Below are 26,844 nucleotides of genomic sequence, written 5' to 3'. Positions count from 1 at the left end.
AGTAGGTTGAGTCAGGAGGTTTAAGACTAATCAAAACCATATTTTTAGTAGCAAGCAAAGCCAATAGCCACTGAAGCTTTATAAATACATTCATACCCACATTGAGCTTCATTATGAAAAAAGCTCTCACCCAGGCATACTAAAATCTTTGCTGTAGAATATTGAATAATTGGGGAACAAATAAATGGCAGAATATACCAATCTCCATATCCATTGCAACTTGTATAAGGATCCCAGTAAAACAATATGAATCCTCTGACTTTTATCAACTTTTTATGACCTTCTTAGCACACATTAGAAAACTTGAAGGGCTTTCTAATGAGGGGGTATTTTTTGTTTTGTTTTGGTGGTGGTGGTTTTTTTTGTTTGTTTTGTTTTTACAGAAGTGCTTATTGCTTACAGTCTTTGGGTGAAACGTGATTTCATACACAAACATATACAAGCATGCAAGTGCCTATGTGTTTTTAGTAAAGTCTGACAATAAACATTTTGGACCAACTTAGTCATCAGTAATGCCAATAGAAAGGTCTGTCAGTTTGACTTTGTCAGCAAGTTTTTCCACATTTGTGAATACATCCGTTTAAATGCAGGATGACATTTCTTATAATATTTGTGTGCATAGGTCTTTACAGGATTTGTATTTAGAAACTATCTAGATTTAAACTGCTATCACTGACATATCATATTACACATAATATAATCATATACATCTCGGTATGTGTTTCCATTCTTCAAGTTACTTTTCCCCTCCCCTTTTTTCTATTGGGTTTCTTTTCTCTGCTGACTACAAAAACCTATTTATCAATATAAGTGGAAGTTATCTGAATGGCAGCCAATGTAGAACACAGAGTCAATAGCAATGATTCATGGCATTCTCTTTTTTCCCTTTCCTTTTTTTTTTTTTTTTGAAAGTATTCAAAGCCCATACAGACAAGAAATTAATTCCCATCCTGTGAGATGGAAATATTGCTCACCCTTCTGCATTGGAGGGACATGAAATCCAAGTGATTCAGCCAAAGCTGAATGCTTTCCTCATCTCAGGAAGGTGGCACTGTGCAGTTCAGCTGAGTTGTGGCTACCTGAAAAACAGAAGAATTTGGTCACATATGCCTGAAATCAGACATTTCTAAGTTGTTCTAACCGCAGCATAGGCTTTGCTAAGCTGAATGATTTCACCGTGCCGAATTATTTCCCACGTTTCTTTGTTACTCCAGTGAAGTCAAAAAATTCAGGAACTGCAGAGTCATATGATCCACAGAAGAGAGAATAATGTGGTTTTTAAGAAAAATATTTATTACCAAGCAAGCTATTTTGATGTATTAAATGACAGCTTCCCATCAGTGTTTGTTGATATGGTGCTCAAAACAACAATGGCTATATAAAGCCAGGATATTATTTATTTAGAGACATCTACTTGTGTTCTTCTTAATAGAAATATCAGAACATGACAACGCCAGGTTCGCAGAAGCTCATCCAGGAATAAACTCCTGAAAAATTACTTTCCTAGAGCATCCGCTAAGCCAGTACAGGCACTGTGTCTCATTGCCAGTCTTCTAACATAAGATTTATAGGATGTTATAATTAACAACAGGTGGGCAGACAGGACTGCATGCACAGCAAGCAAGCTGAAAAGACTAGCAGCTCAGGAGCCACTTCTGAATCAAACTGTTCTCTGGATAAAATCAAGTAGTAATCCTGGTAGGTTTTATGGTTGTCTTTTTATTACATTTATTTAATTTAATTTAATGCTTAATTTAATCCCACCACACACACTCTTTTTTTTTTTTTTTTTTTAATCAGAGATTAGGGACCATCTCTGTATACCTTACATTGCCTTTACGGTTACTTAACTTTTCCACTTTTGTGTTTACCCATCTATAAAGTGCGATGAATTACACTTCTCTATCACAGAACACTTCTTGGAGAACTACAGACATGTCCATGCACCAAGTTTTTGAATTATACAGATTTGATATATTCACATCTCCAGTATTCCAGCTTTCTCACATTCCGTACAAGTAGCACAAAGGAAAAGAAAAGGTTCAAGGCATATATAGCCTCCACATCAGTTTTGAGAGAAGCAGAATCTTCATCTTAGGACGGAACGAGAGGGAGGAGAGCACTGAAAAATGGGAATCAGCAAAACAAAAATAAATCCTAAATGAGTATTTGCAGAGTTAAACAGGAACTATTGTTTTTATGTAGTTATTTCTGATGTGAGAATATAAATGCAGCAAAGTGTGATGGGAAAGGTGGTAGCTTTATTTACCCAGCCGAAGGAGGACACGTATCCCAGCTCTTCCAATGTACTAATCTGATGCGACCGTAATATTCACATGTTGTAACATAATGAAAAACAGTAATTGGATAATTGACTACGTGTCCTCACTGAGGGTAGAAAATACTGTAAATGCATTAACTGGTAGGGAGACATAAACAGGAATTTTCAGACAAAAAAGTATTTGTATTATAGAAAGAATTTGAGATTTTTGTGGATACATTCCACACTCTGCCCAATATAGCTTCCCAAGTTTCTCTGCAAATAACTCTGATACATGAGATTAATTTCTACTAAAGCCTTTTTAGGGTGTTTCTTTCCCATTATGCCCCCAGTTCCCAGCCACACTTGAATCATTGAAGTTCATAACTTACTTCTTCTTCATTAGAGAGTAATGGCCATCCTTCTAGCTTTATGATACCAGGCTGCCGACGTGAACAAAGGGTGGTAAAAGTCTGAACTCTTTTCAGTGTAGGGAGTTTAAACTCTCCAAGAACTCCTTTCACATTAACTGCAGAAGAGTATATTCATTTTTCCTGAGCGTATGGGATCACTGTAGCCGAGGACTGGATATTAGTGTCTGGGAGAACCCAGGCTGTGACAATGTTAGGTAAGTGTGCACCTCCATCATGGAAAGCAACCAGTTTTATGCCCATCTTTATCATTCTACAATACTTGTCCCAAATCCATAAAACACTAAGTTGCATGTTATTCAGCACAGCCCAAACTGGTACCATCATTTTGGATAACACCTAATTTCATTGCGAATCAGAGTTTCAACAGATTTTGTTGAACTGCTTTATTGCCTAAGCGGTGACTGTTGTAACAGTGAAGTTACCCTGCTTGTTGCAGAGTTAGCACTTGATTAAAATTCACATAGCAATGTTTATCTATAGCTGAGACACAAGTTGCCCAAGGGATAACTTGTTACTCTGTGTAATTAATCAGAGGTGATGGGAAATTTTTCTTAACGTTCTTGATAATCTCCAGGGCATCATCCATGAGTGAAATGTTGGCCTCACTGAAGTGGAAAGCAAGTTTCATCAGTAAGCAGGATAGGCCAAGATTTTTCTCACAAAGCGCTTAACGACCTGGTGTCATCTGGCAAAGTTTCTCTGTGCAGTCCTTTTTCTGACTCGGAGGAATAGCACATTTCTATTAAATGTTTCTTATGCATACATACCAAGACCCTTGTTTTGGTAATCAGACATTTTAAGGAGGGTTCTATACATTCTTTAGGGTAAGAAGTTTTTAAAGGGCCTGAATCTATAGCCAAATAAAGTCTTTCAGCTCTGTGAACTTGAGAACACATGTTCAATTAAAAAAAAAAATATGTTTCTGTATGTGCAAAAGGAAGATAAACAGGACTATCAAAATGTTTGGAGATTCAAGCACATCACTTGAAACAGCCTGAAGACTTCCACTCTGCAGAGTGAAGCTAAGCTCAAAGACAATTATTTCATTTTTTAAACAAAACAAGCCTTCCTCCTCTTCATCAGATGCCCGAATTTAGAGATCCAATCACAGGGTTACTCAGAATAATCACTTAAAAACAATCTTCATCCAATAACATTTTACTTTAATGGACATAGATTTTAGAATTTATAAGTGTAGAGACAAAATGAACATATGTTTTTCTTATTGATGTATCGTAGGATAGTTAAACTTTTGCTGGACAGAAGTAGTAGGAATTTTAAAAAGACTGAAAGTATTTCCAGTTCAAAAGTGGAATCCTCCCCAACCCAAAGAACTATTTGAATCTGTCCTAGACTTTTTTTTTTTTTTTGAACAAACTGCTCAATGATTTAGACAAATGTTAAGATTGCTGAGTCAGTTTCAACTGGGTTTATTTCCTCTATTCAGCTCTTTCAGTTGTGATTTATTGATCCAACTCTGAAAAGTGAATTAGCACCTACTTTGCATTTTTAATCAACTATTCATAGCCATCCTTGCCCTTAAAACAATATTTTTCCTCAGCTGTATTTATCGTAAAGATATTTTAAGAGATGTAAAATACTGAAAATAATTGAATCATGAAGTTATAGAACATAGGACAGAAGTATACAGGCTCAGGTAGAATTTGCCCAATTTTTCATTTACATGTTGCTACAACATACAAATGTTTTCAAAACAGTAACTGCTGAACAGAAACAGGTATTGATGGATGGGTTTACCCAAGCTCAAGAAGGGCTATAACCTTCACGTTCCTTCTCTTGATTGGCCCCTGGCTCAGACTAAATTTGTCTCAATTAAGAACACACTGTGTTAATGTTGAATGCTCTGATTTTGAGTGCTTCATGATAGTTTCATTGTAGCAGGAACAAACCGAATACTTATTTTCTTAAAAGACTTGGCAGCATCATGAATTCTAGCAATGGCTTTTCAACAGGTTTGTTCCTCATTGTGATAACTCAAGTTCTCTGTAAAAGGCTCACAAAGGGATCAGCACTTTTATGAGTGTAGCAAAAGTATTTGGCTCTCAGCATTAACTGCAGCCTTGAAAGTCTATTGTAAGTCATTACCATATCTCTGATCCAAAAGAGAGACCTTCTTTACAGGTAGATGCTTAGATGGATGTGGTTTGTCAGCACTGTTACTTTCTTCTAAATGAAAATTAGTGCTGGTATTTTGCTTTCACACCGAGATAGCTTCCTTACTGAGTAGTTTATAAAATAAGACATTTCTGGAGCAAAAGTTAACACATGGACCAAGAAGGTACACGTTTCAATTGCAGGACTTGGATGCAGAATCTACACCCTCATTATTCAGGCACCTAACTTCCACTGAGCAGGAATCAGGCCACCCACAACCTGTGTAAGTCTGAGTACAAGTTGTTTTCATGTGCCTCAGTTTCCCATTTGTGAAAACGCAGTGACGATGCACCTCTTAACATCAGTTAGAATCATTAAGGTTGGAAAAGACCTCTAAGATTATCTAGTCCAACCTTTACCATAGTCCTGACAAGTCCACCACTAAGCCATGCTACCAAGTTCTACATCTACATGTTTCTTGAAGAGCTCCACAGATGGTGACTGAATCCCTGGGCAGCCTGTTCCCATGTCACACAACCCTTTCAGCAGAGACTTCTAATACCCAACCTAAGGATAGGATGGCAAACTGATTACAGTTTATATGGTAATGACATGCCGAAGACTGCTTAGCAATACCTACTGAACTCAAGGATAGACCTACATGATTTCTGTTGTAAAGAACTTGCAATCTTGCCTACCTGAGCTGTTCATGTGCCCTGTGACCCTGACCCAAAGCAGACATGCGTAACTCAGCCAGTGGAGTCACCACCATTGGCATGAATCTTTCATGTGATGTCTCTTAAACTGGGTCAGAATTAAGTATCTGCTCATATTTAGTCTTTGATTTGTTGAACTGAATCTGTTATTTATGCAAGTGTACACGTGTCTGTACAGATGATAATACATGAGTTGTTTTTGAGAAAGACAATAAAACATCAAATAAAATCAAAAGACAAATTGTAACAATATAATCTATGCTGTGTTTGACATATACAAATAAGGGATAGGAAAGATGATGGCTCTTTGTGCAAGTAAATTATATCTTGTAGGTGAATGTCACAACACTAAAACCATCAAATTTACAACTCAAAGATATCTTCTGTGTTACTGTTCCCTTATTAAATGAATGAGAACAAAGTCAACTGAAGACCTACAAGTGGTGTATGCTTGCCTTTAAACAAACCATACTCACACTAGCTCAAATCCATAATATATAAGAACTCCTACTGTCATTATTTTAGAAAAAAAAAAAAAAAAAAAAAAACAACTTGTGGCAAGGGAGAGGAAAAACCCCGCAACATATTGGAGACATTTACATTCTGCAGAAGTAATAGTGAAATGTCACTTTGTGATCTTCACATTCCACAGTAATCTTGGCTCACCTGTGTGTCAGCCAAATAGTTTGACTTGAACAGAAGCTGCAGTTTTATTCTTTTGAAATAGTATACTCTGGTTATGTCTTTATTCCCTCTCTCTTAATTATCTGTTTTCCAATATATTTCCACAGCACACAATTCACAGAGAAATTGTAAAAAAGACATCACAGTCTACAAACAAAAAGGTCAGATCCTTCATACCCCAGCTTCTTTTGATTTTCAAATCCTTTTTTTTTTTTTCTTTATCACAAGCCAATATGCATTGCTTTGGAAGACTCTTCCCTTTTGAAGTTAGAAATGCGCTTTCCATTGGTCTACAGAGCTTCTCAGCAATTTCTAGAAAATTAATAGTTATGCTTGATTATGTATTTTGTAATTATTATTTTTTATGTTAAATCACCATGTTTAAAGGCCAGGCAACTCAGCAACTCTTTCATGATAAGTGTTGTAATGCGATATTGAGCACCTCGACACATACTTATTTTTTTAAAACATTTTATATCTTTTTTCAAGAAGCAAATGTTTCCATGTAATTGGTTACATATCCAGAAAATACCCAATGAGATTGCTCTCTAATGAAGGTAGCTGGACACCATCTCTTGGGACTTTGGTTATATTAGAGATTGTCGAGAATATTGTGAACTGCACTTCTTTGAACACAACATGCGTGGTTGGACACACTATGTTCCCCTTTACTCTAAAGTGTTAAGAAGGGGATGAAACAAGTCAATCCACTTCCTAACACCTGCGGGCAGTTTGAACTCAACAGTGCATTGTAACCAACCTGGCTTTGCCGTTGGCAGAGCTCCAGCAGTAGCTTTCTGGGACATGAAGCAGGGCTATCAGCCCACTGCCAAAGCCTTCAGAGCAGGAACCTGTCCATAGCATTTCTCTCAAGCTCACCAAGGTCTTCATGTTCAGGACTACCTATTGCAAACAACACAGACCCACCAATCCTCCTCTCTATTTGATGTATCAGAGTATTGGCTTTCAACTGTAGAAAAACAAACAAAACTAACCTGTAGATAATGAGATAAAAGACTTCAGTAGTTGTCTACTGATGTTCCAACCATTAGACTGACATTTTCCAAGCTTTGGTCCATGTTTTATTTTAAAATGAAAGCCATTGTTCTCACAGGATCTGAATTTATATAAAATTGACACCATTTATCTTAAAAGGCAAATGTGCCAATGCTGCCAACTCTTAAAAAGTTTCTATTTAAATTATAGATCAAGCAATGAACAGAGCTGCTTGTGTAATTAATGCTGTAAGCAGAAGCAATTCAGACTCAGAAGTTCAGACAGACTTAGGTCCTAAAATCTGCTAGGGTTCTACACTCATTTCCAAATGCTGTCCAATGCAATGCTCCTCAGCCTTCTGTTGGGAGGCAGTGAAACACAGCCTTTATCTCCCTTCAGCACTTAGTGTGGTGTATAAATACCTCTGAGAATGAGTGGACACTGCACCCAAGTGCATTTCATCCTGTTAGAACATAGCATTTAAGCATTTAAGTCACTAGCCTTTTAACAGTTTTTTGTTTTTTGTTTTTAAAAAAAAAAGCCTTCATTCCAAGAAGCCATCAGCCTCTGTCAAAAAATTGAACATCACATGAAAGCAGAAGTTTGGATTTTGTGAAGACATTTGGGAAAGGATATTGCTTTAATTGCAACATCCTTGGCCAGCTAAGAAAGGATATGCAACAAGCTCCTGCCTACCACAAGCAACCCCATGGACAATTTGTGATGCAAACACTTTGTAATGTCAAGGCTTTTGAAGAATTATTATCCCAATTTACAGGTTTACTTGTAGAGGATCACTAACAGTAGACCACAAGAAACTGAAGTCTTACTGCCCCCCAAACTCCACATGTGCACACTGCAGAAAACAGCTGTAACTGCTCGTACTGCACCTAGCAGACCACAGTTCTGGAAAGGAGAACAGGCTACAGGAAAGGTCAGAATTTGATTAGCCTTGGGACTGATGGATCAAAAATAATTATATTTTACAAGAAATAATTCCCAGTTCACAATATTTTAGAAATAAGTAGGGAAAAGAAAAAAAAAAAGCAGCTAAAGTGATCTGGATTGTTCTCAAACCTAGACAAGTTAAAGATGGAAAATAATTAGATCATCCAGCCCATTTCCCTGCCAATGCAATATTGTTCCCTAAAGTACATTTCCTAGTGCTAGCCTTTAAAATAAAATAAATAAAAAAAAAAAAAAAAAAAAGTCCCTTGAGAAGGGAGATTCCAACATTTCCTTTGGACACATCCTGGCACACTGTCAGGGATGTTTTTCCTCCCTCAGTTCAGCCAGGCATTTCCTTTTTGTTTCACCCTACCTATTTCCCTCTTCCACTAAAGAACTCTTCCTCCTCCTTGCTGCCAGGGCCCTTCAGGAATCCAGAGGGGATGCTCTACTGGCAGGAACAGGCATTCCCAGAAAAATTATATTCCACAGTATGGGAGCTTATACCGTCATATAGTTTTAGAAGAACATTCCTGTAGCCTACTGTTGTTTACTACTTTTTGCATGCCAGATGGGAAGAAAGCATCTGGAAGGTACCCTAGCATCTTTGAACATTTTTAACACAGTAATTCTTCACTATGAACTTTGGGGAGAGTCTCTGTTAAACTCAGAGCTTGACTGCCTCAGATTAAGTCAGGAGGACTTCTGGAAGAGAGACCCACCATGAGCACTAAGTTCACCATATGCCTTGTAACTTGTGATTTCTCCCTCTGAATAAAGCGGCCTGAAGAAAGAGCAGAAAAATATAGAGATGTTCTTAGCTCAGGGGGGGACTGACCACAAAATTAACCTTCTGTGCTGTATGAATGTGCCCAGGACAGTATGAAATACACATACAATATTCACATGCAACAATTACAGTCCTGCTGTAGATGCAGTAGCCCGTGCAAACTCATTCCAAGCAGTTCTGTTATTGACAGAGCAATTGTGAGAAAAAATTTACTGCCATTCAGCAGGCTGTCTGCAAACTCAGCATTGTGAAATCCTTGTGTGTGTTTGTGGAGAGATCCTGCTACACTTTCCACAAAAGCTGTGGCTCGCAAGGAACCAGAGGCCAAATACAGCCTGGGTGTTTTTAGACATTTGAAGTATCAGGTCAAGGCAGGAATTTAACTGTGGTTTGCTAAGAGGAAGTGTCTTCTTGTTAACCTTGTCAGATTGAATTATATAGCCTTCTAACGTAAGCAGTCCAAGTCTGCTACCTTGATGAAAGCATTGTACTATAGGTCATGATAAATATCATTCCTGAACTTCAAGTTTAGTTTTGCCTTCAAGAGGCCTAGCCAGGGCACTTAGGAATATTTTCATAGAACAACAAATGTTAGAAATCCTTTTGTTCTTCAGATTTGAGCAGGTGGACTTAGTTGTTGGTCTTGCAAAACAGCTTGCAGGATGGAAGGATTAAGTTTCCATTACATAATTCAAGAGACTGGCTAAGCATAAAACAAAACAATGAAAAAACTGGTTGTAACTCTGTCCATCTCTTTGAAGGGATAGAAATATTCTTGGATGTGTCTTTTGTTTTGACACATTTATACTGATTACAAGTTGAAGGGTGAAGTTGGAACGTTACTTCCTCCAAACTCCCGCAGCCCCCATTTGTTCTTGCACTGTCACTGGCAGAATCCTTTTCACAGCAAAGAAGCTTTCCCTTTTAACATAATTGCTCTTGGAGATGTTCAAGCATCCAGACCACACAGCTGAACATGGCGAAGAGTTGTGAGAAGACCTTGGGACTGCATATCTAAGATTTTCTGAAAGAGACCGTAAGTGCTAAAGCAGAATCGATTTGCGCAAGGTCACGCTGTCAGAGTGTACCTAATTTCTGGTGGATAAATCCAGGTATTCAATGATTTGTTAGCAGAACCTGGAGAATCCCTCCTGCCTTGGCCTTGCCCAGATGAGAGCAGCCACCTCTTGGCACCAGTGTTGTGTGCGGCTCGTGATGGCAGCACTCTCCCTAAGGAGGGGCAGTGAAGGCCCATAGGGCACGTTGGGGCTCCATCACTTGGCATTTTCCCATGTAATTGTAGCTTTTCCATCAGCCCTTTCCCATTGAACTGTGGAAAGGCAGAACCTGGGAAGGCACTGGAAAACTTGTCCCAATTGCATGCGTGAGCAAGCTTCATCCACCTCACAGAGCATTTCTGACAACAAATAAGGCACCCTAAGCTAAATTTTAAACTGTGCCCTGACAGCCAGTCAAGTGAAGAGCAATCACACACTTCAGTTGAAGGTTATGTTTATGGATAGGATTGCAGTTTGGGCAAGCCACCTGTTAGAGCTCAAGTTAGCTCAAGGGTAAAGACAGCACACGAATAATGCAAGGTCTTTAGGATCTACTCAGTATTCTCTATCAGCAACGCTCTGTCTTAAGTTTAAAACAAAAGTTTCTATTGAATAAACAGTCACAGCAAGTGGCAAAAAAAAAAATAAAAACCCTCTTCTTTAGAGCAATGCACGTAAATTACCTTCCATAATACTTCTTTCTTACTCTGTCAAATCCACAATCTGAAAACTTAGTAATCGAAGCACAATTCCCCTCAAAATTCAGATAAGGAAAGAAATCTGATTTGAGAGCTTTTTACCCTCTATAAACACCAAAATGGTCAGGTATATCAGAACTTGTGCAAAATGCATAAACTTAGAAGGGAGAACAGGTTTTCTTAGGCACTTGCACCACTTCCACAAAAAAAAAAAAAAAAAAAAAAAAACTTTTTCCTACATCTACACCCTTCCACTCTCATAAATCAAATAATTCATGTATGCAGTCATTTAGGAATTCACCACCAAAAGGGGAAAAAACAAAGCCACACACACACCAAACAGTGATCAAAGAGTTTGGCAGGTATAAAACATAAATATGGGTGAGTAACATTAAACTGCTTAAAGCTAGCCAGTTCACATTTTAACACATCCAAGATAGATGATGTCTGTTTAATGAGCCATCCCATCACCTCTCAGAACAAGGGAATAATGTTTTCTTGTGGCATATTTCCTGTTTTCCTCTCATTGTCCTTCAGAAAAGAGGGATGTGTCTTTTTCTAGTCAGAGCAGACAATTCCACACCCAAAGGTACTGCTATGATAAATGCAGAGGAAGAAAAAGCTCCCTAAGTCCAAATTCCCATGAATAAACATATCAGGCATCTTATGTACACTTTGCAACAGCTTCCAAGCTCATTAATGACATTGCCTTAAAACAGTCCAGAACAGAGGGTGAAATCGTGTAAGTATAGCAAACTACTTTGTTTTTTAATTTTTTAATGTCTAAAATAACTTATCTATAATGCAATTATGTTGTTCCTGGAAAAAAAAACTCGCTGCAGAGCCAGATTACGGGCTGTTTCATTCCCTTTCCAGCCAGCAGCAGAATCCCTACTTATCAGCCAGCACACTCGTAAAGAAAATGCCCTCTAACTCAGTTGTGAGCAACTTCAGGAACTTCACGGCTCTATATCACACGTGTGCAAACCGCCTTCTTTAGTAAGCCTTGGGTTTTGTTTTGTTGTGTTTATTATTATTATTATTATTATTATTTAATTTAACAGAACAATTGAAAACCTCTGTGGCTCAGCAGGTGTTAGCCTTCATCTGCCAACAGAAGCTGGCTTGATATAAACCATTTCCATTTCAGCATCGGTTGCCATTCTATACCGTTTATTTCTCAGCTGCTGCCTCATCCCAGCTCTGTTAGTTGCTCTGCACCATGGAAACTATCTCACTCAAAGTGCAGCACATGGCAAGCAAGAGAGGCTACGAAAGCTGATGAAAGCTCATTGCCACCTGTGCAGCCCAAATTGCTTCCTCAGGTTTTACAGTAACACTACTGAGACCACAGCTTTCCCAGCTCTATAAACAGCAACACAAACCACCACCACCCTTTGGGTGTAAAATGATTGATGATGGCACCTAACTGCAAGGGTCAGAGTGCAAGTTTTAATTGCAGAGGTTGTAGCCAAGAGGTTCTTCCAACAAGAAATGCCAATGAATATTTAACTGCCATGCAAAGCAAACACAGTGTTAGATGCTGATAACACCTGGCCTCCCTCTGTGATCTGATACTTAATCTCTCCAGTTGCATAATGATTGCTAAAATAAACATGCAGTGCAACTACCGAGTCCTCTGCTTCCACTTCTGCTCCAGCCCTCATTCATGCTTTCAAGAGTTTCTCCAAAAGAGAGGAAAAGGAGCACGGTGGTTCTTTTGACATATTTTGACTTGGGAACCTCAGTTTCCTATCTGCTTTCATTAGTTTACCAGAGCACACGATATGTAGAAATATTGTCCAATGATTTAACATAAGTTTAGTATTTAGCTTAACATGATCGGTCTCTGCAGAAGAAAACTTCCTCAGACTTCTTCAAACTTCCTCCTCAGGACATATCTACCTGGCAGACTGCCGTGTCTTCCCGAAGAATGTTTTGAGATATGAACTACCTAAACTGCATAAATAAAAATCATTGAGGACCTGAGCTCCAAATCTGTTTTCACACTACTGAATTGTCATCTTTCTTTCCTTCCCTTTTTTTAACCACCTTGCATTTATCATGTAATTTCATGTCAAAATTTTATAGTTGTCATGTATTCTGGAGGTGACATATATGGCTTGTTCGAGCAGCTTCCCACCTCTATGGTAAGGTCTACTGAGTATCACAAATGAAGCGTTTCTTCTAAACAATGTGCAAATTCTTCTATTTAGCCTGCATGTGTTTTATTGGTTTGGTAGGGGAACTGAGTTCCTGCTTTTGTTATGAGCATCTCATGGAAAGTGTCCAATGCAGTAAGAAACGTATCAAAAGCAGCAACAAGAAGGCTCTATTATTTAGTAATTTATTCCCCACAGTTAATTCCTTAGCTGATTTATCTGATTTCTGACTGATTTCACAGGTCACTGGACTTGCCAACACATTTTTGCTTTAAGTCACTTCCTTGCCAGACCAAAAGAAAAAAAAAAGACAAGACAGTGAAAAAGTCTTCAAAAGGGGAACAAGCCTATCTTCTGGTCTTTCTACATCCACCGCCAAATACAAGACAGGATAGGAAACAACCACAAGAGGCAATAAAAGGGGCACATGTATTTTTCACAACATATGCACTTTTTCACAACGTGCTATATTCTGTGCCAGATAAATTTAATGCGTAGAATTTTAGGAAGTACTTCAAAGCCAGTAATACTGGACTCTTCAATCATGCGTCAGCACTTCTTTGTAGTGCACTATGTGTATATACTGAAGGTAGCCTCTGAACTAAAAGGGTTTATGTTCTAAACTAGATCCTCCAGTTCTCCTCCATCAGATGCTTTACAAACCTGCCAGCATTAAAACCCATCTTGGAAAGTGAGGACAATTCGTCTTGCATTTAAAACATAAATAATAACATAAAAATACTCTGTTACTAGATACTCAGGTTATTTCCTGTAAGAAACGTAACCAGATATAAAACAGCAGAACTCCCACTATGACAAGTGCTCCTTGAGAGGACGCTTCTTAATGTTGTGGTAACTCCAGATTAGACAACGGCTTTCATTTCCTTTGTTGGGACACCATTCACAGTTTTCTGTAGATATGAAACTTGGAAAATTTTAGCATTTATTTATTTCTCCCCAGATTTCATTTTGCTTTGCTCATGAAACAGACTGGTTTATTCTCATCTGTAAGATCTTACATTTATTAAGGTATAAATCTGTGATGAACTTAAATGCTAACACAATTAGGGTGTTTACATGGGGTCTTTGCAGAATGTTTAGGAGGTGAAGTAAAACCCAGACGTGTTCTGTTTCTGATTTTTATCACAAAGATTGCAGTGCAGCTAGGAAACATACTTCAGTGAGTCAGTCTTGGAAAATAAAAAAGATAAATGGCTAAAAATGCAATAATGGTAGGTTATCAGGAAATAAACACTGAGCTAGCAGACTTTGTCATTCTGCTTGCAACCACTTCTAGTCCATGTCTAGGATGTGCCTTCAACCACCCAACTGAAAAATGACAGTTGTTACTCTTGATGACATTACACCCAATAGCAAAGGCAAAAGATAATTATTTTTTCTGCTCTCCTGTATTCAGCTGACTAAGTGCATGGGGGCTGAGACTCCAGAAAACAGGAATAATTTCAGCCTCTGGCCAATCAATAACCCTTAACATTTACTTTCAGATCTCAGAATTCCTTGCAAACATAATGACAACCTACCATTGATTTAGTCTCCTAAAACAGATAGCATTATACTAGCTTCCCCTGGTATGAAACTGGAGCTGAAAGGGTATAATTCCCTACATACTGGCAGGAGCAAAAGTGGCAAGGATAAGCACTAACAACTCTGTTGGTATCGTGATACATCTACAGTGTTTTTATTTGTCCAGATGTAAGCATAACATATTCATATATAAACACCAAAGGAGAGAGAAAAAGCTGCAGTAAGTCATGAAATGCAATTCATTTGTCAAAATGAAATCCCTTGTTGGGTTCAAAAATGTTTCCCTCAGATTCTGCCTTTTCACCTCATCCTTATTTTTTTGGCTGGGGTCAGAATGGTGTAGGAAGTCAGTCCAGTGCTTCTATAAAGCAGAATTGTAGGCTAAGTCCTGTGAGCCACTGACTGACAGTGCTTGTCTCTGAATGTCTCCTGTTCTTTTAAACACATTCCCACAGATGGATCCTTACCTGAAGCAACCTTCTGAAATGTAATAAAAGAACAGCTGTTAGCTACATACATTACATTTTCAAGATTATTTTTTTACTCAAGTATAATACTGTCATCTCTTCAAAGTTGCTAGGAATTTATTTTGAAGCAGAAGTAAAAGGAAAGACATCCAACAAGTCATCTGATTTATTGCAGTAACCCTCTTTTATATGCAGTGTTAAAGTGATCATGTGCTTGGCTTTAGAAATGTTAAGTATTTCAATTCAGTGGAAAGGTTGAAAGGAATAAGCTATACACATATGCTTTTCCAATTACATCAGTATGTTAAAAGAAGTTGTTTTTTTAAAAAGTGCTAAATCACTGTATAGTATGTGCAAGCTAAACCAAAAGTTTACTTCGGAGAGAATATTGAAAAGATGTATCCTCCAGGCTAGATAGCAAAAGTGTTGGCACTTAGGAAACGGATCTGGAATGTTTCTACATGTAGGTGTGATTCAAAACAGTATACACACATTTCCAACAGCAAGATTTGTAATTCCTCACCATCCTACCAAAAATGCTAAAGGAGGCTGATAGTTTGTACACTACCTTGGCTGAGCCTGCGTGTTCACTGGTGCCAGACATCATTCCTAGTGTATTCAGCCTTTTACATGGATTTCAGGACTCTGTAGCCAAGAAGTCCCTAATGCTTTTGTAGAAAATGTTATTCTTGAGGAGTACTGCATGCAGGGCTTACATTTCTTTTTCTTATTTTTTTTTTTAAGATAGAAAGCATTGTTTATCTCAGTATGCTGTTTCCTTTTCTATCCATCTATTCATCTACACTCCACACCCCAAAATAACATTTGAGCTTGCTGGACAATTTGAAATTCATCTCGAAAGAGGTCTAGAGTCTAAAGGAGAATTATATCCTTGCAAAAGTTCTTGAAAATCAGTGGGTAGAGACACAGCTTGGCATGCCCACAGAGGGAAAGGCAGACAAGATTCATCTGTTAGTCATTCAGTTTGGCCTCCGGAAAGTAAAGAATGTAAATCCAGAAGAAATCAAAATTCATTAGTTTTGCTGCTCACATAGCAACTTGGACAATCCAGTTGGGTGATGCAGTAAAGGAACCATTCGGGATCCAATCCCGCTCCTTCATTACTGAGGCAGGAAGCGAGCCTCAGTGGAAATACACTGAGAAAACACAGTTTAGAAACTCTTATATTCTTCTCTGACACTACATCTACCAAACATCAGTTTGCTTGTTGCTTTTTTTGGTGCATGTGGGTTGTTTGTTTAAGTGTCACAGGACAGTTACATGTTGCAGAATACTGAATTATTCTTTAGCAAACATCTGCTTTAGTAGGCTATCCCTCGAGGAACCAGTTTAAACTAATGATACCAAAAAGCAATGGTCAATTCATTGCTCAATGTTAGCAATCAGGCCATTCCAGGGTGATGTGCACAGCAAAATAAATGAATTGAACTACATCACCTTTATTGCCCTAACTTGTTGCGTAAAATCACACTAGAACTCTCCCGTAGGAAAACCTGGGCTACAGCAGCTGGGGTGAAATCTAAAGCTAATGGCCATTAGCAAAGCTGACATTTTTCTGGTTAGACTCCAGACTGAGCTAAGGAGAGGTGGTAAGGAGATTTAGGTACAGACTGGCCTTAAGGAAAGAAACTGCAGGAACAGCCTCGTTTGGAAAAACAAACAGAGAAACCAGAGGGAATAGGAGTTTGTTTTCCATTTTGAAACTGCCTTTTGCTAGCATCATTGGCTTATGGGCTAGGTTAAGGTTTTAGTCACAGGTGTTGCCATTCAGAGAGGCAGGCTTAGCAGGGTAGCTGAATGAAACAACAGGTTGCCACATTAAGGGTGGCACTGAGTACAGCGTATTCAACGTACCCACCGCTCTCGTTATTACGCTGAGATAGCCGTGTTCCTGAACAGCTTCCCTTCCTCTGCACCATCTCCGTTCAACAACCTGCCTCAGCAACACCTATGCCTCACTCAGTTGATTAGGGTGAACAGTAATTATTCAGATCCTCTTAATTACACACGTTCTTCTAAAGTGCACATGCTAACTTCTGGTCCTTATGATGCTCGTTCATCTTCTTCAAATAGTCCATACACAAGGTTCTTTGAATATTTTTCCCCACCCTCACCACAGCACATAAGGAACACATGTTGCCTGAGTACAAGTCAGATGTTAAGACAAACACAGAATTCGAGGAAGGAGAACGGTCTCATATTTTGCCTTTTTAAAGGCAGAATTAGTCCTTCCCATTGCTAATTTGCTTTTCCTCCTTCTCAAAAAACCATTTAGTAACACATGATACTCTTAAAGACAACAAAGCACCTCAAATTTTGAATGAAACAGATGACAGAAAACCGGAGCAACCATCCTAGGCTACAGATATCCTATTGAAATGAAAACAGATGCCAATATCATGCCAATGTCTAGCAAGATAAACACCTATTAAATTTACTTGAAGGAAGAGGTAAAGGAATCATTGGTCTCCCGCTAAACAAAGACTTGACAGGCAGAAAAGCGCAATACAGGTAGTGGGAACCTGAAAGTTTGCCATGTATTTTACTGTATTAGTACTATTAAAGTATCAGGTTCTATGATACCATTTTTCTTCACTTCCACTCATACAGTTTAGGGATTAAACAGAATGCCTTATAAAAATAGGACATGCTTAGAAACATTAAAGTCCAACATTCTGAAGATAAGTAATTGTCATAGTTTCACCAGAACAGGAAAGAGATGATAACAGAGAGATCTTCACGCTGCCATAAGCAGCGTTGCCTCATACAGCAATACATACCTTTCCCTTTAACACAAAGCCAGTCCCTTCTGTCTTGCCTTTGTAGTTCAGAATCTCTAAACTACATCCACTGCAAGCATGTTTCAGGCTCTGTAATTTTCAAACACTTTTATTAAGTCCTCACACTTGAACTAAAGTATGAAAACCGTCCTCATGGGGTCTATTTTTCCACTCTGCCTTCAGCCAACAATCCAGCTTCCAAAAGGAGCTTTGCTTAAGGTGAACAGCAGCAGGCAGAGACACGTTTCACAGAACCCACAACTGCTTTCCCACCTCAGGTTATTTTCAAGAATGCGATCTCAGTCCAGGCAGCCCTATTAAGAGGACGCAAAAGAGAAGCAGGGGACTAAGGCCTTTAAACTCTCTCTTTAAAAATAGAGACATCACAGTTACAAGTGTTTTATTCCTCATCACAGTATTTGCTCTTATTAAACCCAAAGAAGAAGAGGAAGGGGACAGATGAACCATATCAATGCATTTCTAGAGTCCTTGGTGCAACATGTCTCCTCTTGCTTTTTATAACCCTTTAAAACACTCAGTAAATTACTTGGCCCATAGGTGTTGACAAAAGGGACCCTCAGAGTAAAAACACAAGCTACTTTTCTTCCCATCCCCAAAATAAACACAGCAAGTCAGCGTAACAGCAAGCTTATTGTACTCTACAGCTATCTGTTGAGGTAACACTGGTGATCTTCGTAAAGTTCACATGCCATCAAAATTTATAAAGCCATTAACCATTTTCAAAGCTATTCTTTAACCCCCTCAAAAACTAATGCATTTGGGTTACATTTAGTCTGTATCTTTCAGGGTTTTTTCCAGCCTTCCTGAAACATGAGGGTCATTTACTAAATGAAGTGTAAAATTCTAACGTGATCCACTGATTCCAGGAGATGGGGACCTAGGTAACACCTTTGTAACATCTCTGCCTCAGTTCCGTTAACGGGTACAGGATGATGAAAAAGAGTATGTATACATGGTATAGAAAAACAGAAAATTGGCAAATGAATTCAGAAATTGTTAAATGCACCTGCACACAAACACACACACAAAAATAATAATCCAGAACTTTTTAGGGGCCTAGAGATACACAAAAAGCAAGGGCAGAGAGTCAACTAATAACATTTTACATTTTTACAAACAGAAAATAACTTCAGATAATCTTTAAGACATGTTTAAACTCAAGCACGCGTATTTGATTTTTCACCTCCTTTCAATCATACATATTTAAGTCCCTAGGCTCTGGAAAAGTTCATTTCATAGGCACAGAGATACAGTATACATCTCCAAGTATTAGAAGAAAAATCTTTCCTCTGAGAGCATTTATTTTTCTTCCAAATCGTGGTATTGAAGAAAATGTTATCGGCATGAATCTTTATAACTCATTATTACTTCTCCCCCCTAAACAATTACATTTTAACAACAATACAAGCCAACTTCAAAAGCCTCGGTATTCCTTCTGCTTCAGAAACTTTTACTCAATGTCTCCCTGAGAGCACTAGGGAAAGAAAAAAAAGTATAAAAAGAATAGCAAGAATCAAGAACATCAGTTGGAAGAAAGAGGTATAGCAAAACTACAGCCAGCTCCAAAATGGTCCCTCTATGGTTGTATCTGTTTGGCTATACCAATAATGATGAGAAAGCCACACACAAAAAAAGAACAAAAACGCAATGGGAGAGAAAAAAAATCTTGCTACAGTCTTGCCAGCTCTTCAGTTCTATGGTATTTTTCATTAAGAGCTAGATGTCCTCAAGAGACTATATGATTTTTACCATTTTCATTTGAAAATCAAAAAGTACACAATTAGACTTCTTCCACAATGACAAATATGTATGCTACATTATAAAGTCTCAGAAACCAGAGAAAGCAACAAGCAACCACATCTCCTAGATAAAAACATATATTTACATACAAACACAAGCACCAAAAAAAAAAAAAAAAAAAAACCTTCTGCTTTCAGCTTCTGAATCATTTGTAACAACAGAGAGATGGCAATAATTAACCACAGAAAACCAGCTGAGGAAAGGCTAAGTGAGACCAGGTACACCTCATTACAGAGACTTAGATTTGCAGGGAAGGAGTTAAGAAATGTTTTGTATCACCACAATACCTTGTTGAGATGTGCAAGTTTCTTCCTGCATCTTTCTTTTTTGTGGCTTCTTTTGTTATTACGTTCACTATCAAGAACAATTTTGAGTGTTTTTCAGATGATTTTTTTTCAAAGGCAAACTTTGGAATCTGAATGAGGTAACATGTTAGTGCTACGTATTCCCATCCCTATACTCCTATGCTAAGGATGTGCTTGAATCCTGGAAGCTAGTCACACTCATGTGAATTAAATTTTTTCAGACTGAAAAGTTGTGAACCTCTCTGATGGCTTCAGACATGAAACCTGAAGTCAAGCCTTCCCTTCCATCAAGCATTAGTTCTCCAATAGCTCAAGAGCAAAGTTTGTTGCTCAATGCCATTCCATGTAATAGTGAATCCAGACCTGACCTTATAAAAACTGGCCCCGTTCATTCTCCTTCAGGTGCTGTTTGCTTGGGGAAGAGCTGATTCCAGTACATACAGGTATTAGTGATTTGTTTACAATCTACAGTCTCCTCTGAAGCCAGTCAGAATGAAAAATACCTGCAAGACAAACTAGTTTTATCCATGCCTAAGTATTACTATTCATAAAGTATTACTATTCGTGTCATCATAGTAAATCAAGTTGTGCCAAGGGAGGTTCAGGTTAGAAATGAGGAGACATTTCTTCTCAGAAAGAGCAGTCAGGCACTGGAACGGGTTGCCCAGGGAGGTGGTGGCATTGCCATCCCTCGGGGTATTCAAGGAAAGGTTGGACATGGTGCTTAGGGATGTGGTTTAGTGGGTGACATTGGTGGTAGGGGAATGGTTGGACCACATGATCCTGGAGGTCTTTTCCAACTCTAATGATTCTAGGATTCTCTGATGAACATATCTTAAACATTCAGCTTACTTGCTTGCATGTATTAGAAACACTGTAGCTTGGTGTAACATCTAGTCCCCAACCCTAGCACATGAATACTGAGTGTCTAAACTAAGGTGTTTAATCCATACATAGCCACAAAATGCTGAGCAGCAATACTTTCTCAAGTCCCTAGAAAGTTTCTGATGCTCACAGCTTCTGAAAAGAAGGTTGCTTGTTAGATGCCAAGCTTTAAGCACTGACATTTGGAAAATGTTGGCCAAAGCTTCTTGCTTAAGCTCTAGGGATCTGGTTGAAGGAGTTCATAAACATGAAGCAAACAAGCAGACATTGTGTGGGCTGAAGAACAGCACTGTTTGAGATGCGCACAAAAGGAGCATTTTGATTAAAGGATGTGATACCAAGTCAACATTAGCTTGAGGTTGCTGAGAGGAGGCCACCAGATGACTGATAAATGCAAATGCACCCATAGCAGATGTTTCTCATTTCTGTCTGTTATTGCTTAAATATCATGAGTTTTCTTTTGCCCAATACATGGCAACATCCGAAGTCCTTTACAACATACCTCAGGGCTCAAATAATGCATTGCCTTTTTCCCAACATGATAGGCAGCACTGTAAATAATGAAACAGGACATTTTTAGAAGAGTTGTTAGAAAAGGCCCAGATGCTTTGAATGTACCCTACTTACTTGAAATTTGATCCTTTTCTTTCTCTTCTGTAGCAAATGGTTCTTCCCTTCTAATTTTTTTAGGCATCCTTCTGGCAAAAGCAGAGATTTCCCTTTACCCATCATAGCTTTCACCATTTTTTTAACTTAAGATGGTATTTTTCTACTGTCTAATCTCCATAATTCATGACCATTTGCCACAATCTTGACAACAGCAATAAAAAAAGAAGTTTGCAGTTGTTAAACACAGGGTTATGTTTACAGGGGTCTTTAACAATCTTTTCTTTTTTTAGTTGCAACTTATTTTTCATTTGAACAATCAGTGATAATTAATAAAACCGATTTCCATTTTTTGTTCTAGCAATCAGTCATCACAGCTTGCGGGCACATTGCTTTAACTGCTTCAAGTTTCCCACGTATCAAGTGACTGGAATATGTATTTTCAAAGGAGACAGTGATTTTGAATATTTGGCTTCCTAAGTGCCCAAATGGAGACCATGCAGCAAGGCCGGCCCTCCACCAAGTGCTGACTACCTAGCTCTGAGAATTAGATCTCTTCAAAATGTCTCAAATTGAGCATTAGGCTGTTTTCAAAACTTGGACAAAAGTTGTCATCATTTCTATTGGATATGATACTGGAGTTAGCTTCAAAAAGAAAAACAAAACAAAAAACAGCAAGGGAGCTGAGACATACATGTTCACTGCTTCTAAAAAACAGGTTGCAATTTTCTGTTTGTGACAGCATCATCGATATCGATTGCTTTGGAAGTTACAGCACTCTAAGATCCCTAATAAAATGCTGAAATCATAAACATAAAAAATCTTTTTCTTTTTCTTTTCTGTTGATTTAAGCTGGAGGAAGAGGAATAGAAGAAATCAATAACATATGAGCAAAATTATCTCTAAATGGAGTGTTTAAAAATGTTTCCATCAGGCATCAGCAGACGAGTCTTTACATGAAAGCCAAGTATTAAATGGCATCTATTTTAAGTTTTGCATTCCAAGAGAGAAAACATGAGCCAGATAAGTTAGTCTGTGTTGACATGTAAAGTACATCACTCCCATTAAAAGGGCGGGCAGACATGGATCTAAATGACCCTAAAGATTCTCTGTGACTCAACTGAATACCAGAGAACAAAAGTGTAAATGAATTCGACCATTGGTAATTCAATTGTAGATATTGCACCTCTGAATCAGCCTGTATGTAAACTTCCACTAGACAAAAAACACCTGGAAAAGCTCTGCTAAAAGGGCTTGATTCTTTGACAGCTTTGGATGACAGCCTGCATAAACAGAGAGACAAGAGAGACATTGTCCTCTTTTTTTTTTTTTTTTTTTTTTTTAACTACAACATTGTTTTTAAGATCACTTCCAAAAGCCTGAAAGACCAAATTTATAATTACAGAGCCCTTTCTACAGGCACACCACATACTTACATGCATGGTGTTTTGAATATATGCTTGGTATTTTCAGCATCCTTCACTCCAAATCGTGCTGTTTTTCTTTCAGAGTTTATACCTCATTTTCCCCTGAAGGCTCTAAAATTAAAATTTTTGCACACCCAAAATCTTCACCCCTCAGCTATTAATCTCATGTATGATATAACTTCCTTTTGTTGTTTATAAGCAGAAAGGTTGTTCAGAAACGTCCCAGATTTGTGCATTCTAAGTGAATTAAAAATAATAATTTAATCTTTACACAAAATAATTAGAAAATGAACATGATGTCAAACTACAACTGGTTTCAGTAGCAAATGACAGTAACTGATTAACTTCGGTCTGCTTAACAACGCTGTTTAAATTCTTCCTGCCTCCCCCTAAAGTCAATTATTTTAAAACTCAAGGGATTTCTCTTATGCACATCTGCGAATTCAATGTCAGTTCCAGGCTCACATTTTGGTGGTGAATCAAGCTGGCCTCAGTTCACCCAACAAGAGGCCAGTTTTTACCAGACAAACAAACTGAGGTGACTTAATACTTGTGGGGTTTAAGTGACTGATATCTGGCATATTTACTTGCTTTCACCATCCTTTTTCCACCTCTAATGAATCAAACATATTACTACATACTGCTGACAAATTGAAGATGATAGGAGAGAGCAGATGAGATAGACATTAACAATTTTAAACCAAGGGTACGTGGCTTCAGTCCCTAGTATCTGACACCACGGGTTCTACAAAGGGAGGCCTTCATTTTTTGGGAAAGGATTGAGAAACTGAACTAAGGTTTAAGAATTTTCTTCTCACTTAAAGTAATTTCATGGGAAGCTAAGCACAGAATAACCAGTCCAAATTACTTCAACATCAACTATACTTGGTAGTATATAGAGAATTACTTAATAATATTAGTTATCAATATATAGGCTCTTCTTATAAATGTTGGTAAACTGATATATATATATATATGCAATTGTTTAACCACACTTTATATTAAACATAAGGTTTGATTCATCATTTTAGTACAGATTTGAACAGTACCAAAAAAGCCAATTTTACTTAAGTGTCTTCTTGTGAGCTAAGCCAAGTTACTACATTCAATATGAATTGATATGAACTAGATTTTTTACACTGAGTGGGAATGATGTTGGGTGCTAGCATCTCCGAGCAAAGAGACACTTGCCTCCACACAGAGCTGAGCAATAACAAGCCAGGAGAACAAAAGCATAGCACTACCAGTGACTTGCTGGGAAACTTCAGGGAAATTATTCTTTCTGTTTTACTTTGCTTTCCTGTTTTCCTGGTAATAACAAAAATGAGTCAAACTTTCTCTAGAAAGTCTCGTGGCTGTAAGCTACTGGTCCTTGAGCACTAAACAGTACAAAGCTGGCTGTGATAAGCACTTCATTTTGTTGAGAACAGGGACATCATTTCATTTTCTCCAGCTGTGGTTTTTCAGCATGCTCCCATGTCATACTGCTAGTACTCCTTCCAGTGGTTATTTCCACCTTTATACAGCTTTGTTTCAGTGCTATTGGCTCACAGTTTTTCAGGCCTGATCTTGTACCTCTTGCTCACACGGGGTTGTATGCATCGTCCTCAAGTTCTTTGACGAGAGCTGAGACTTACCAATAATCAAAGAACTGCTCAGGCTGAGAGAAGCAACAGCATCCATGTGTAGGGCACAGAAATGCAAAGCACCAGGCAGATCACTAGGCCTGATAGGGATAATCTCCCCATGTCATTTTCTAATACTTTTTGGGAAAGATGCTCTTCCTACCTTTGGATGTGAGACTTCCTGTCTTTTCCTTGAGAGATTCCAAGTTTTGTCTTCTTGCTCCATTACTCTGTCCCTTTCTTTTCTTTTTCTCTCAAGTGGATGCATATGTTTTTTGCAGCACTCTTCTCTACATTGCTTCTTAGCCAACTGTGTCTTTCAGCTTCAATGATAATGTTTAAACTTAGTAAGTATCCTTCCTTATTCATCCTTTATTCTTACCATCCTTCTGGATATATCTTCCATTGCGTAGGCCACAGAACACTAAATGTGTTCCTACTTTTACTACACAGCAACCACAGTGCCCTTTTCCTTGGCAGTCCGACTGACAACTTTTTGTTACAACATAACCAGATGCTGGAGACAGATGGAAGAACAGACCACATCAAATTACTCTACAGGAAGGATATCTTGCATGCTTGCAAATAGTGTGCACACCCTTTGAGTCTCCTGACCATTCTTGAAGAAGTTTTTGAAAAAAGTGCAGTGTCATTGGTAGCAAGAACTAATGCCAAAGTATCTCAGTTCAAATATCTCAGCAGACTAGCAGTAGATGCTAGGAGCTCTAAACCCAATAATTACTATAGCATGAGAAAATCAGTAGATTTTCTCAATAGCTTCTTAAGAGTTGTCTGGTTTGTCTCTTCTAGAAGCCCTGTTTACCAAAGGTCTTCAACTCAGTAGGCTGCAGTTCAATGCAAGTCCCAATATCTGCCATGAAAATACAGTGTAAGTAATACAGATAACCTTCTGCCGGAAAGAGAGACTTAGAATACCATAGAATGCTTTCTTGCACAGGAAGAGCACAGTATTTTCTACTGATACAATGTTACGTGGTGAAAAGAAGCCAGAGGACTATTTCAAACTGAATCACAGCCATTTCTGCTGAGAAAGCAACAGCTGCCTCAGAACTATTAACAAAGAGCTCTGCTTTGAAGAGCTGGTGCAAGTTTATTTGCTCTGTAACAGAGTAAACCTTCAGTTCTGATTTTTATTTTTTTTTTAAAACATTCTTTCAATAGTTTAGCCTGGGTTTTGCTCAACCTTTTCAGAATTAAGCACCCTACCAGACTACTGCCAACAAAGGTTGCTTAATTCCTTAGTAAAGGGGAAGTCTTGTTATTTAAATAAAGTAGCTACTGTAGTAGATTTGCAGATATGTTAAGAGTATTACAGGATCTAGAGGTAGATTTAGGAAGCAAATACTATAAAGAAGGAAAAAATTAAACAGTGTACTTATTGAAACTTAAAAGATATTATGACATGTGACATGATTGCATCAGCTACGAGCAGGTAGAACCGTGCTACCTGTACATGTAACGTAATGCCTGTCGCAAAGTGACACCCAATGATAGTTACTCTTTGCCTTTACAACACGATCACCTTTTAAAACCTCACACACAGTGACATTAGGGGAGGAGTACAGAAGCTACAGAGACCTTCTGTCCCTTTTTGTGGGCTGCAAAACACCACACTATGTTTTCCTAGGCAGAAGCAGATTGTTCACAACCTTTTTTCATCAGCTTCTGAAGCTGGTGGGGTGTATTCTTGTGCCACGCATTCACTGTGTGACAGCAGCTCCTCCATGTCCTGAGGAATCACAGCAGCAAAGACCACAGGTCGGGAGAAGGTCTCCCTTGTGCTCCTGGTTGAAGTGCAGTTTCTAGGGATCTAATCCAGAGCAGGTACTGATTAGTGCACACAAAACAGTAAAAAAAAGTCCTAAGGAGCATGATCAGTATGACAAAAATCACTTGATGCACAAGCTCCCTGAATAAAGTACCTGAAAACTATCACTAGAAATCACCAAACTGCAGTTGTATATAAGGACTGAGCAGCCATCATAAGTGCTCCTGAATATCCAAGGCCTGCTTATACCTACGTGGTCCTAACCATGCGAGGTCTACAAGCAAGGAGTTGCATGATTACCACCTGAACCTTTCAGCTTTGTATTCTTGATGGAAGACATTAAGTTTTGCCAGGGTGTAGGTTACACCACACCAAAACAAACAGAGGGTCTTCTGCAGGCAGCAGTGGTAGGAACAGTTCAGTAATGCCTTCTCGTTGTTTTTCTTGTCCATTGTTCAAAGTGTTATAGTGGATTAGCTGCCTAACGCTGTGGGTGAAGGGCTCATTGTGAATGGTCTGAAACAAGGTGTCAGGCTCTTGTCCAGGCTTTGCATAAATGCCTCACTTGTGTCTGTCTGTGGAACCAGTGATACATGCTCTGGAAGCACACCACCCGTCTGAATTTTTTAAACTAGTGAAAGTTCATCGGTCAGACCAGCCTCTCCAAGTACCCTGGGATTTTACTGGAAAAAAATACTTCAACAGAAACATT

At 38.4% G+C, this 26,844-nt stretch overlaps 1 protein-coding gene and 1 long non-coding RNA gene across 4 annotated transcripts in view; one reads left to right on the top strand and one right to left on the bottom strand.

Moving 5' to 3' along the window:
- The window catches only part of COL8A1 (collagen type VIII alpha 1 chain), an 85,783-nt gene that overhangs the window by 17,316 nt on the left and 41,623 nt on the right, over positions 1 to 26,844 (top strand). The window lies entirely within an intron of this gene.
- Positions 1 to 26,844, bottom strand: part of LOC118160340 — a 239,339-nt gene that overhangs the window by 178,689 nt on the left and 33,806 nt on the right. For both annotated transcript variants that reach the window (XR_004747425.1, XR_004747426.1), the window contains exon 2: positions 975 to 1,079. This is a non-coding gene — a long non-coding RNA (uncharacterized LOC118160340). The remainder of the gene's footprint in view (positions 1 to 974; positions 1,080 to 26,844) is intronic.

Source organism: Oxyura jamaicensis, chromosome 1, assembly GCF_011077185.1.
Source record: "Oxyura jamaicensis isolate SHBP4307 breed ruddy duck chromosome 1, BPBGC_Ojam_1.0, whole genome shotgun sequence".
Taxonomy (NCBI): Eukaryota; Metazoa; Chordata; class Aves; order Anseriformes; family Anatidae; genus Oxyura; species Oxyura jamaicensis.
This window is presented reverse-complemented; position numbering and strand designations above follow the sequence as displayed.